The sequence below is a fragment of the Spermophilus citellus genome (assembly GCF_964194105.1).
Source record: "Spermophilus citellus genome assembly, chromosome: 17".
Classification (NCBI taxonomy): domain Eukaryota; kingdom Metazoa; phylum Chordata; class Mammalia; order Rodentia; family Sciuridae; genus Spermophilus; species Spermophilus citellus.
In genome coordinates, this window is record NC_138199.1 from 51,139,201 (window position 1) to 51,149,534 (window position 10,334).

Below are 10,334 nucleotides of genomic sequence, written 5' to 3' on the forward strand. Positions count from 1 at the left end.
GGTGAGGCAGGCAGCAGGAAGGAGGGCTGTGCGGGTGAGAGTTTGAGAGGGAGGCAGACTCTGGGGGCAGAGAACTTCATGCCAAGGGCTCACAGACCCTCCTGGCTTCCTGGGATCAGCCTGTCAGAAGAGAGGACACTGAGAAACCCAGGGTGTCTGAGCCGGAAGTCATCTCACATACCTGCCACGTACTGATTCAGCAGACCGACATCTCATCACCCTGCTCCCACTGCCAGTGACTACCATTTATTGAGCACCTACTGCATGCTAGGCACTGCTCTAAGGACTTCCCATGTATTTACTCATTTAATCCTACTAGCCCTCCAAAGTAGATCCTATAATCAGCCTCACTTCACAGAGAAGTCTGAAGCCTGGCAAGCTTAACCAGCTCAGATCACACAGCCGGGTGATGGCGCAGGAGTCAGGATTCCTAGTAGGCAGTCTGGCTCCAGAGCTTACCTTCGTTTCCCTTGTCCTCTCTCTACTGCAAAAACAGAGGCTCCACCATGGATACTTGGGAAAGGGAACCCTCTGCACCTCTTGCAGATGCCAATAGGGGTGGCCCTGGGCATTTGGTGAGAAGCCTGCCAATTACCCATTGTCCTCAGGGAAGGGGAAGTTGGGCCTCACATCCTGGCCCTCTCTGGGGCCCTGTGCCTCGTAGGGCATGCCACATAAGGGCTAGGTCCTGACTCTCTCCCCAGGGGTGCTGTGCTTCCGCTAGCACCCAGCCACCACTGGGAACTCAGGCAATAGCAAAAGTGAAACCGACTTAGCCGGTTTCCCACCCCCGCCCAGGGAAACGGGGAGCAGCCTCAGCTGGACAACAACCAATTAGGCACTTTTTATTGCCCACGCTATCATAATCCTCAGAGCTTGGCTGGGACGAAGAGGAAATGGGATAGAATGGAATTCCAGGATGCCTTCCGAGTTCGCCCCAGCCTGCTGCCAGGCCAGACAGCACTGATAACATCCACGAGAATGGCCCTCCACGGGAGCCCAGCCCTGGAAGTCCACAGGTCTTTGCTTCTGTTGGGCATCGTGGCACACACCTAGAGTTCCAGAGACTCAGGAGGCTGAGGCAGGAAGTCTGGAAGTTCAAAGATAAGCTCAGTAACTTCACAGGACCCTGTCTCAAAACAAAAAAACAAAAAGGGCTGGGGAGGTAGCTCAGTGGTAGGGTACTTGCCTAGCATGCGCCAGGCCCTGGGTGGAATCCCCAGCATCACCAAAAAAATAAATAAATAAAAAGAATCCTTTAGCTTCATGGGTGTTCTGCTTGTCCTTTGCTCCATAATTCGGGACCAGGTTGTAGCAGCTAGGATCATACCATTAAGGAAACCTCTGGTGCCACCAGGATGTTGGTATCAGGAATCAGGGAATGATGGATTTTCAAGTGCAGTTTAAATCCTCACTCAGACCAGCAACTCCCAGAGGACAGTGGTCTTATCTCTATCAGATCCAAAGTTCCTTGAGAAGGAATATATATTCCTAAGACAGGGCCATGCCTCATTTGTCCCCTGCCCTCTCCTCAGCTGCCCAGGGCAGAGCTTTGTCCACATGTGTCATTCCTCCCGTGCATGAATGATGGCTATGGCTCTGGTCCCAACAGGTTGCATTCTGGTTGGAAACATTAGCCTGAAACTGTTTCCATCCATCCTCTGTAAAATGCTGACCTACCTCAGGGCTTGTGAAAATCGAATGTGAAAATGTGCAAGCCTGGTGCAGAGGAAGGGCTCCGTTAATGAGAGCTGTGATTACCTTTTGGAGCAGCTGGCCATAGGAAGGAGACCCCACCATAGAAAGCCACTCTCTGCACCTCAGAAAGCAGGATGGAGAGCTGGGCATCGTGATGCATGTCTGTAATCCCAGCAATTTGGGAGGCTGAGGCAAGAGGATCACAAGTTCAAGACCAACCTCAGCAAGTTAGCAAGACCCTAAGACTTAGTGAGACCCTGTCTCAAAATAAAAAATAAAAAGGGCTGGGGATATGGTATAGTGGTTAAGCACCCTGGGTTCAATCCCTGGTTAAAAACAAAAAACAAAAAAAACAGAGAACCAGGATGGACTGGCTGAGGATGTGGCTCAGTGGTGGAGTGTTTACCTGGCGTATGAGGCCCTAGGTTCTGTCCCCAGCACTGAGAGAAAGAGAGAGAGAACAGGATGGAGGACTCCAACAGCACCCTTAGTAGCCTCAGAGCTGGAGGGGCAGAAGTCCACCAGCTTGGTTGCTCTATGCAGGTCTCTGGCTGAGACCCCTGTGGATAGGTCAAGTCCATTATCTCCAGGAAGTGTCAAGGAGAGCTGTGATTAGCTTGGGCAACCTCAGAACTCTACAGTGAAGATTCATTTCAAGTTCTGACCCAATTGCTGAGGCCAAAAAGAACAGACAGGATAATAAGGTTCACTGCTTCCGAAGACCAGGGAGGGGTTTGGTGGTTCCTTCCCCAGGGTGGCGGGGGTGTTCTCAAAACCTACAGAGGTGCTCCTCCAACTTGTTGGTGGGTTGGGGCGGGGCAGGCAGATGGATACCATGACTTCTCCCAGAAGGTGGATTCCCAAATCATCTGGAGGAGGAGAGGAGACAGAGGGGGTAGAAAATACATCCACTTTCCTTATCACAGGTGGAGACACACCCCCAGGTTCACAGTGCTCCACAAGTTGCTTCAAATATTGATACTGCCTCAGGGCCATGGGGGGTTGGGGACGTGATGGATATTGGTGGCTGCCATGAAGAAGAGGCACTGCCTCTCCAGCCGGTTCTGCCCTGAGTAAGGACCCTGGGTGGGGCTGAGCAGGTTGACACTTGGCATGGACCTCAGACAGGCTGGGCAGACAAGTAAGAGGAGGAGGGTGCGCCATGAATTCTTTTAAAAGATGGAACAGACACCCCCATAGGAAGGGAGAAGAATGGGGTGGTGGGGCCGGAGCCAGGACTCCTGAAGGTCTCAAAAATGCAGGGGGAAACTGCTCTCCTTTCTTCTTCCCAACTTTAATTTAGAAGTCACCTCTACTGCTACACACATACAACAATAATTTGCCAATTAAATATTTTTTAAAAAAATTGGTACCAGGGATTGAACTCAGGAGTGCTGAACCTCTGAGCTACATCCCTAGTACTTTTTATTTTTTTATTTTGAGATAGGGTCTCACTGAGTTACTTAGGCCCTCTCTTAAGTTGCTGAGGCTGGCTTTGAACTAGCGATCCTCCTGCCTCAGCCTCTGGAGCTGCTGGGATTACAGGTGTGTGCCACCGCACCCAGCTTGAAATAACTTTTTAAAAAGGCACTTTCAAAAGAAAGAAACAAAGCCAGACAGACAAACATGGTGGCACATGCCTATAATCCCAACAACTCGGATGACTGAGGCAGGAGGATCTCAAGACTGAAGTCAGCTTCAGCAAGTTAGCAAGACCCTGTCTGAGAGAGAGAGAGAGAGAGAGTGAGAGAGAGAGAGAGAGAGAGAGAGAGAGAGAGAGAGCGAGCGCAAGTGAGCTGGGGATGTAGCTCAGTGGTAGAGCACCCCTGGGTTCAACCCCCAACCCCCACCCCCTGTACCAGAAAAAAATAACTGAAAAAATAAATCACTTCTACCCAGAAGATTCACCAAAGCTCCCGGAGGTTCCCTTCCCAGCCTTACCTTTAGAGTGATACATTTGCTTGTAAAAACCTTGCCTGGCTGGATAAAAGAATGTACCTCCCCTCTGAGCCTCCTCTCATCCCTTGCTGCTAGCTCCTGCCAGCCAGGGGACAAAGTCCCTAATCAGCACTGGGAGTGGTCCAGAGGAGACCTCTACCACGCGGCCTGCGCAGTGGTTTCATTAATGAGGTTCTAGGCATAAAGTTAGTTAGAAGAGATGGAAATAAAACACACAGACTCAGTTACCTTATTTCTATTGCTAGGTCCGAGACGGCTCCCCTCTCTGGTTCCCTCCTCTAACCGCCCAGCAGGGCAGCAAGGATTACTCAGGGCTAGCAGGAGAGAGAGAGTGAACACGCCGCCGGGGAGTAGCCTTTTATTGGGGAACAAGAGATTCAGGGGAGAATTCCATCCAATGAAGGTTGAGGGGGGACCGCACTCCAAGGTCAGGGTCAGTGATTGGGTCCCCGGGGTCAGTGGTCAGGCACACCCCCACACGGATGGGCTCTCTCATCAGGAAAGGGCTGGGAAAGCTTCGACACAGCCAAAGCGCCTCAGACCCTTAACGGGAGTCACCCAATCACGTGTCAGAATGGCTTCCCACAGAGACCCTTGCACCAGCAGCTAGTCGGCTAGGGGAGGTGTGGCTCTTGACCACAGGGATTTCTCCGTCTGGGGGGAAGACAGAACACATTCCTGATTCATCAGCAGAGACCAGAAACAGGGGCAGACAGCAGATGAATGGCATGCTTGAGGTCGCGCTGGAAGACTGGGAAGAAAATACAGGGAGGAGGACGGATGAGTTACCGGAGAAGAGCCTCCAGGAGGAGGATCTGAAGTAGATTTAGAAAGAGACTCATGGATGTCATTTATCCTGAAACTATATCTACTACCTAAAGAAGAAACTTCTTGGAACTTCTGAACCAAGATTCCAAATCAGCCCGTTCCCCAGGCTTGGGCTGTTTAAGCTAGGATGAGGTGCCCACAATAGAGGAGGCAGGGAGGGACAAAGGGGTAGGGAGGGGAAGTTCCTCCCTGGCCTGTGGATGACCCAAAGTCACTTAAATGGAAAAGAGAGAAAGGCAAGTTGAGCAGGTCCCAGTCTGGGTCTGGCCACAGTGAGTCAGGGAGCCAGGCCGTCTGATCCCATGAGCCAAATCCCTGAATCTCTGGGGAATCTCTTAAAGGCTCCAAGTGTCCAGCCTCAAAGCTACTGACAGGTACTGATCTGTTCCTTCCCTGACCTCCTCCTCTTCCTGCCCTTTTAGTGCCCTTTGACCTCCAACCCTGGAGTCTCAGGGACCCATTTTTTATGTCAGGCTGAGTTAATTCCCCCACCCCAAGATTTGCGTAAGAATTTGATAAAGATGGCAGAACAGAGGGCCTCAATAGATGGGTACAGGGTAGAAGAGAACGGACTACAAAACTCTGGGAAGTGGAAAAATCCATATCCCAGCTGACAGAGGCCTGGCTACCCCTGAGACCTCTCCTGCAGCCCATAGTCAGAGGTATGCCAGGGGCAGGTTTGTGAAAGGCTGAGTATGTGGAGAGAAGGTGGAGGTGAAGAGAATGTGGAATTAACATGGCTTCCCAGAGACCAGCTCATTGGGCACTAAGTGGGGTGTAAATGTACTATGCAAATGAACTCCGAATATCACAGAGTCCCCATCAGACCCTGCCCCAGATAGACCCAGGTCAGGCCAGCTCAAAGGGTCCGCTCAGGGGCTTCTCAAGTCAAAAAACTTAAAACTGTCCAGTTTAAGGACCCCTGGAGGTGACACCCGAGCCATCCTCCTGTCGCCAGGCACATGTAATATGGGGATGAGTCTCTTTGGCAGAACCAAAGTCTCCTGATGGCCCATGTAAGACAGGGTAGACATAACTCCCTCTCTTGTTGGAGGAAAGGGTGTCTTCTGAGTTCCTGGACACTCTCCCCCAGTCCACAGAAGCTGACTCCACAGGCCTGTGCCCGACTGGCTTGGGGGGGGGGGGCCTGGAGCCTGGCTGAGCCCCAGTCTCAGGCGGGAGGGAAGAGGGTGGTGAGGGAGTGGGATGTCTCTTCCGCCTGGTAGATTAGTGACTCTGAGACAGGAGAGGGCCTGTCACCAGGCCCATAAATAAAAGCAGCAGAGACTCTCCTCCATCTGTGTTTATCTGTCTGGCCTTGAGCTTCCGGGAGAGGAGATGTCTCAGCAGCCCCAGCATCAAACGCCAGGCGCTGAAGGGGAGGAGGGCCAGCCTCCCTCCCTTCTCCTCCAGCTCCCCACCTCCATTTCTGCTTCCTCAAATCCCTTCCTCTGGGCCCTCTTTCTTTTAACCTAGACAGAGGCTCAGGAGGCTTCTGAGTCCTGGGGGTGGAGGGCAAATGTGGGGAGTGTGGTCTCTGCCCTCTCTTCCCACTGAGGCTCAGTCTTCTTGGACTTAGAAGATGCTCTGGATCTCTAAGGGAGATGAAGGGTGGGAATCAACAGGGCTGAGTACAAGATCCTCCTCTGCAAGGATCAAAGAGAGAGGAACCAGGAAGCTCCTGAGCAATGGTGAAAGACCAGCACCTGGGAGAAGACCCTGCTTGCTGCTTCTTACCCCCTCTTCCCAGCATCCCGCCGCTGCTTTTTGCCTCCCTGGGCCTTGCGACTCCAACTCTTCTTAGATCCCAGAACATACCACCAGGGCTTTTCAAAGTATGATCACTAGACTACTTGCATCTATACCCCTGGGAAAAGAAAGGGAAATGCTTATTTAAATGCCGATGCTGGGGAACCCCACAGACTTACTGAATCAGGAGGGGCTTGGGAATTTGTATTTTCATGAGCATCCCAGGTGGATGCTGGTAAGGAATCTCAGTTATGCTGCATGAAATCAGCCAGTCTTGTTCTTCACCACATGCCTAGAGCCCAGCTCAGGGCTTGGCATGTAGTAAGCACACAGTCGCATCCATTATTTGAATGCATTTCAGTGTCTATTCTTCCTTTTGTCCAGGCCTTCCTCTGAGCCCTAACAACCCCAAATCTATCGGAGGATCCCAAGTTCTTGCTTCATGCTAGGGTGTTCATGCCAGAATATGTCAGCCAGACCCCCCAGTATCTTTAAACAGATTTTGGTACTTACAGAAACAGCCTAATGATGGTAGTTCAGGCACTACAGCCATTATTGGGGAGCTCTTTGATGCAAGGTGAGGCTCCCTCAGCTTTTCTTGAATCCCATGAGGAGCCATCTTCTTTGATCACCCTGAGGAAGCAATGGTGGGGTACAGAGCCCAAGGAGTGGCAGGAGCCAGGGAAGGAAAAATCACAAAGGAAAAAATCTACAATGAAAAGAGCCATGGTTGGACAAGATTGTAGGTCAAGAAGAGAATGCAGCACTGTTTCATAACTCAGATTAGTGGACCCTGAAATTTTCCAATGGACTAGGTATCCCAGGGAGCAAAACAGAAGCCAGTCATTTTCCTCTCAAAGCCTAGGGTCTCCAAATGTCAGATGGACACTTCTGTTATACATTTTTTGTTTTCTTGGTATTTTTAGAAATTGAACCCAGAGGAACATTCTCACTGAACCACATCCCCAGCCCTTTTTATTTTTTATTTTCCACAGGTCCTCCCTAAGTTGCTGAGGGTCTCACAAAATTGCTGAAGCTGGCCTGGAACTTGTGATCCTCCTGCCTCAGCCTCCAGGGTCACTGGGATTACAGGCGTGTGGGCCACCATGCCTTGCACTGCGCAGATAGACATCTCTGGAGGTATAAAAAAAGGCTTTTTCAGAAATGCAAGTCTTCTAGTGTCAGGACCATTAAGTATCACTGCCTCTTTGAATTTTGTTTGCATTACATTTACATTAATTTGCTTGGGCTGAACCAACAAATGTAGTATGCAAATAAACATAAAGTAGTAGGGTTGGAGTAGGGAGACTCCCTGAGGCAAAGACAGAGAAGATGTGGAGGAGGAAACTGGGAGATGCCTGAGGTTGAAGTGGGCCCCTAGGCTCCAGAGTGAAGAGTGTCTAGGACTTTAGGAGCCCTGATGATGCAGGTCCCAGAAGGCCTGGGGGAGAGGACTCCCCAGGAGCAAAGGACCCAGGCATTCTGGGGGTGTTGCAGGCAGATGAACAGGGTTCTCAGGCCCTGTGGGGCAGCAGGGAGCCTGGGAGCCAACCCCAGGAATGCACTGACAGGGCAGATGGCAAATACTTGCCCTGAGGCCCTAGAGAGGGATAAGGGAGGCAGGAGGCTGGGAAAGGAGGAGGAGGAGGAGGAGGAGGAGGAGGAGGAGGAGGAGGAGGAGGAAGAATCAGATGCCAGGTCAGAGTTTCCTGAGTAAGGAAGAGGAAACTCTCTGGGCAGGAGAGGGAGATGGCAAAAGCTGTCCTTGTGACAGTGGCAAAGGGCCAGAAAAGGGGCTTTAGGGGAAAGCTGAGAAAGAGATCAATGGAGACCTGAGAGAGGCAGGCTATCCATGTCCCTGTCCTCTGTGAGATGGTCCCTGCAGAACCCAGGCTTGGGACAGGTAGAGGAGGCAAAGTCTTCAACCCTAGGGAAAAGCCCTAATCTGAGAGTGAAGATACAGTTCTACCCTCATGGAAACTCTCTGCCCTCAAAAAGCCCCAGTATGTTGGAAAGGACATAGTCCATGTCTTTGGGAGCTCCTGGTCTAACAGGGAGACGGATCCTGCCTCCAGCCCAAGGAGCGGGGGTGTAAAGGGATGGCTGTGCACATTCTCAGAAATATCCAGGAATTCTTCCAGCAGCATATCCACAAAGGCAGAGGACAAGTGGCCTTTCCCAGATGGAGGGGACCCTGACACCAAGGAGCAATCAGAGTTCAGCAAGGATAGTCAAAGGAGGCTTCCTGGAGTGAATTTTGAGTGAGATTTTGAAGATGAAGAAAGATGAACCCAGGGGTTAGGGGCTCATTCTCTGTTGCCTGGAGCAGGAGGGAGGGGTGAGAGTTGCTGATGTTCAAGAGAGGCCAGCTGGCTCAAAGGCTTCTTGGCAGCCATGCCAGATGACCCATACCTGGAAGAACCTTTTCCAAAGATAGTCACTTGATATTCAGAGAAACTGAGGCTAGAGGGGGTGAAAAAAAAGTGACGTGCTCAGGTTCACCTAGAAGGTTAAAGGGAAGCTGAGACCAGCAACCAGACTTAAAGCCCCTATTTCTGAACTCTTTTCCCTCCCTGGGCTGGCAAGCTTTGATAACCTAGGGCTATTGTCAGAAGGTCCCAGAAGTCTGTCATCCTCCAGGTGGGCTGTTAGAGCAGGGGAAAGTACCTTAATCTCTTAAGGCCTCTTTTTCCCCATCTGTATTTTGGGCTCTTTCATCTAAAGAGGGGAAAGTCCTTTTCAGGAAGGTCCCAAGTGAATCCAAGCATTGGCAGTGTTTGCTCAGTTTTCCTTTAGGAATGGGTGGATGGAGGAGGGGAAGAGGGCAAGCAGAGGCTGGGGGCCTTCAGATGATTAGACCTAAGCTTCTTCCAAAAGAACAGAATCTGAGGATTTTTGATGGGGGGGGGGGTAAATTTGCATGCATTTTGCATATCAAGTGAGTGAATTCCAGGCCCAGGCCACGTGCTCTGGAATCTCCCTGGCTCCAGCTCTCTCCTCTGCGGTTTCCCCACCTGCCTGAAAGACTCCTAGTTGCCAGTTGTGTGGCCACAGCTGGAGAAGCGGGGTTCAGAAGTTAGCCACTGCCTTCCCCAGGACCAACAAAGCCCTTCTGCCCTCCCCAGCCTGGAGCCCAGGAGGCCTCCCCAAGGCCCTGCGGAAGGCTCCGAGCTGGCTGGGGGGTGGCTCTAATCATGCTGAGGCCTCCTAGTGCTTTCCCCTCCAAACCGGACCCCCCTCTAAGGGTAACCGGTGGGAGTCCCTGGGCCCTGCCCCTGACCTTGCTCCTGCCCCGGGGGCTGGTGAGAGTGGTCCTGCACCCCACCCACCGCGCCCTGATGGAGGCCGGGGTGTTTGGCTGCAGTGGGCCGGCGAAGGGCTGTCCCCTCCCACTGGAGCCAAATAATTGCCTCCTGCTTTGTTGTGTGGTGTCTGGGGCCCGGGGCCTCTCATTTGTGGGGACGTGCTGTGGCGAGAGCCTCCCTGCGTAATTACCCTCCTCCCCATCGCCGCCGCCGCCGCCACTGAGCCTCCTGCGTCCGCTGGGCCTTACTCACCCCCGCCCGGCCTGCAGCTCCCCCACGGCCCAGACGCAGGGAACTCCCTCCCAGGTCCAGGCCGCGCTTTCCCGGCAAACAACCTTTCTGCCTCCCTCCACCCACGCCCCGCGCAGGCCGGCTTCTATGGTCTCGATGCACCCCCTCCTCGGCCCTCCGCCCGCGGCCGGGGTTCAGATTGGGCTCCGGGCACGCGCCTCGCCTTGCGCAATTTCTGGACAGCAGCTGCACCTGTCGGGACTCGTTCCCAGTTAGAGTTGGAGCTACTGCGACCCTGAGAGTTGGGGGAAAACACCCAATTCCGGGCTCTTTTTTTTCTCCACCTTTTCCTATTTCTCAACCACCAGTTTGTCTATTTGCTGGAAAGGAAAGGAAGGAGAGGGAGGGAGAGATAGATAGTGTCCGGGACACACCCATCCCGCAGGGAAGAAACACGAGGGCTTCCAAAAGACAGGGACTCCTCCTGTAAAGCCAAAGACACGGAAGGGGACACAGGCTAGGTAGAGCCAGAGGCACGGAGACAAGTGGACAGAGAAATGGGGA

At 52.4% G+C, this 10,334-nt stretch overlaps 1 long non-coding RNA gene across 3 annotated transcripts; it reads right to left on the reverse strand.

Annotated features, from left to right (window-relative positions):
- Positions 1-3,919: 3,919 nt before the first annotated feature.
- On the reverse strand, positions 3,920-9,925 carry LOC308636415. 3 transcript variants are annotated; one of them, XR_014019399.1, is made up of 5 exons: positions 9,792-9,925; positions 7,258-7,368; positions 6,748-6,943; positions 6,223-6,352; positions 3,920-4,408 (listed from the first exon to the last, which is right to left on the reverse strand). It is a non-coding gene; the product is annotated as an uncharacterized lncRNA (long non-coding RNA). The 3 variants fall into 3 exon arrangements; XR_014019401.1 differs by having other exon boundaries at positions 6,748-7,368; XR_014019400.1 differs by lacking the exon at positions 6,223-6,352 and having other exon boundaries at positions 6,748-7,368.
- Positions 9,926-10,334: the final 409 nt, after the last annotated feature.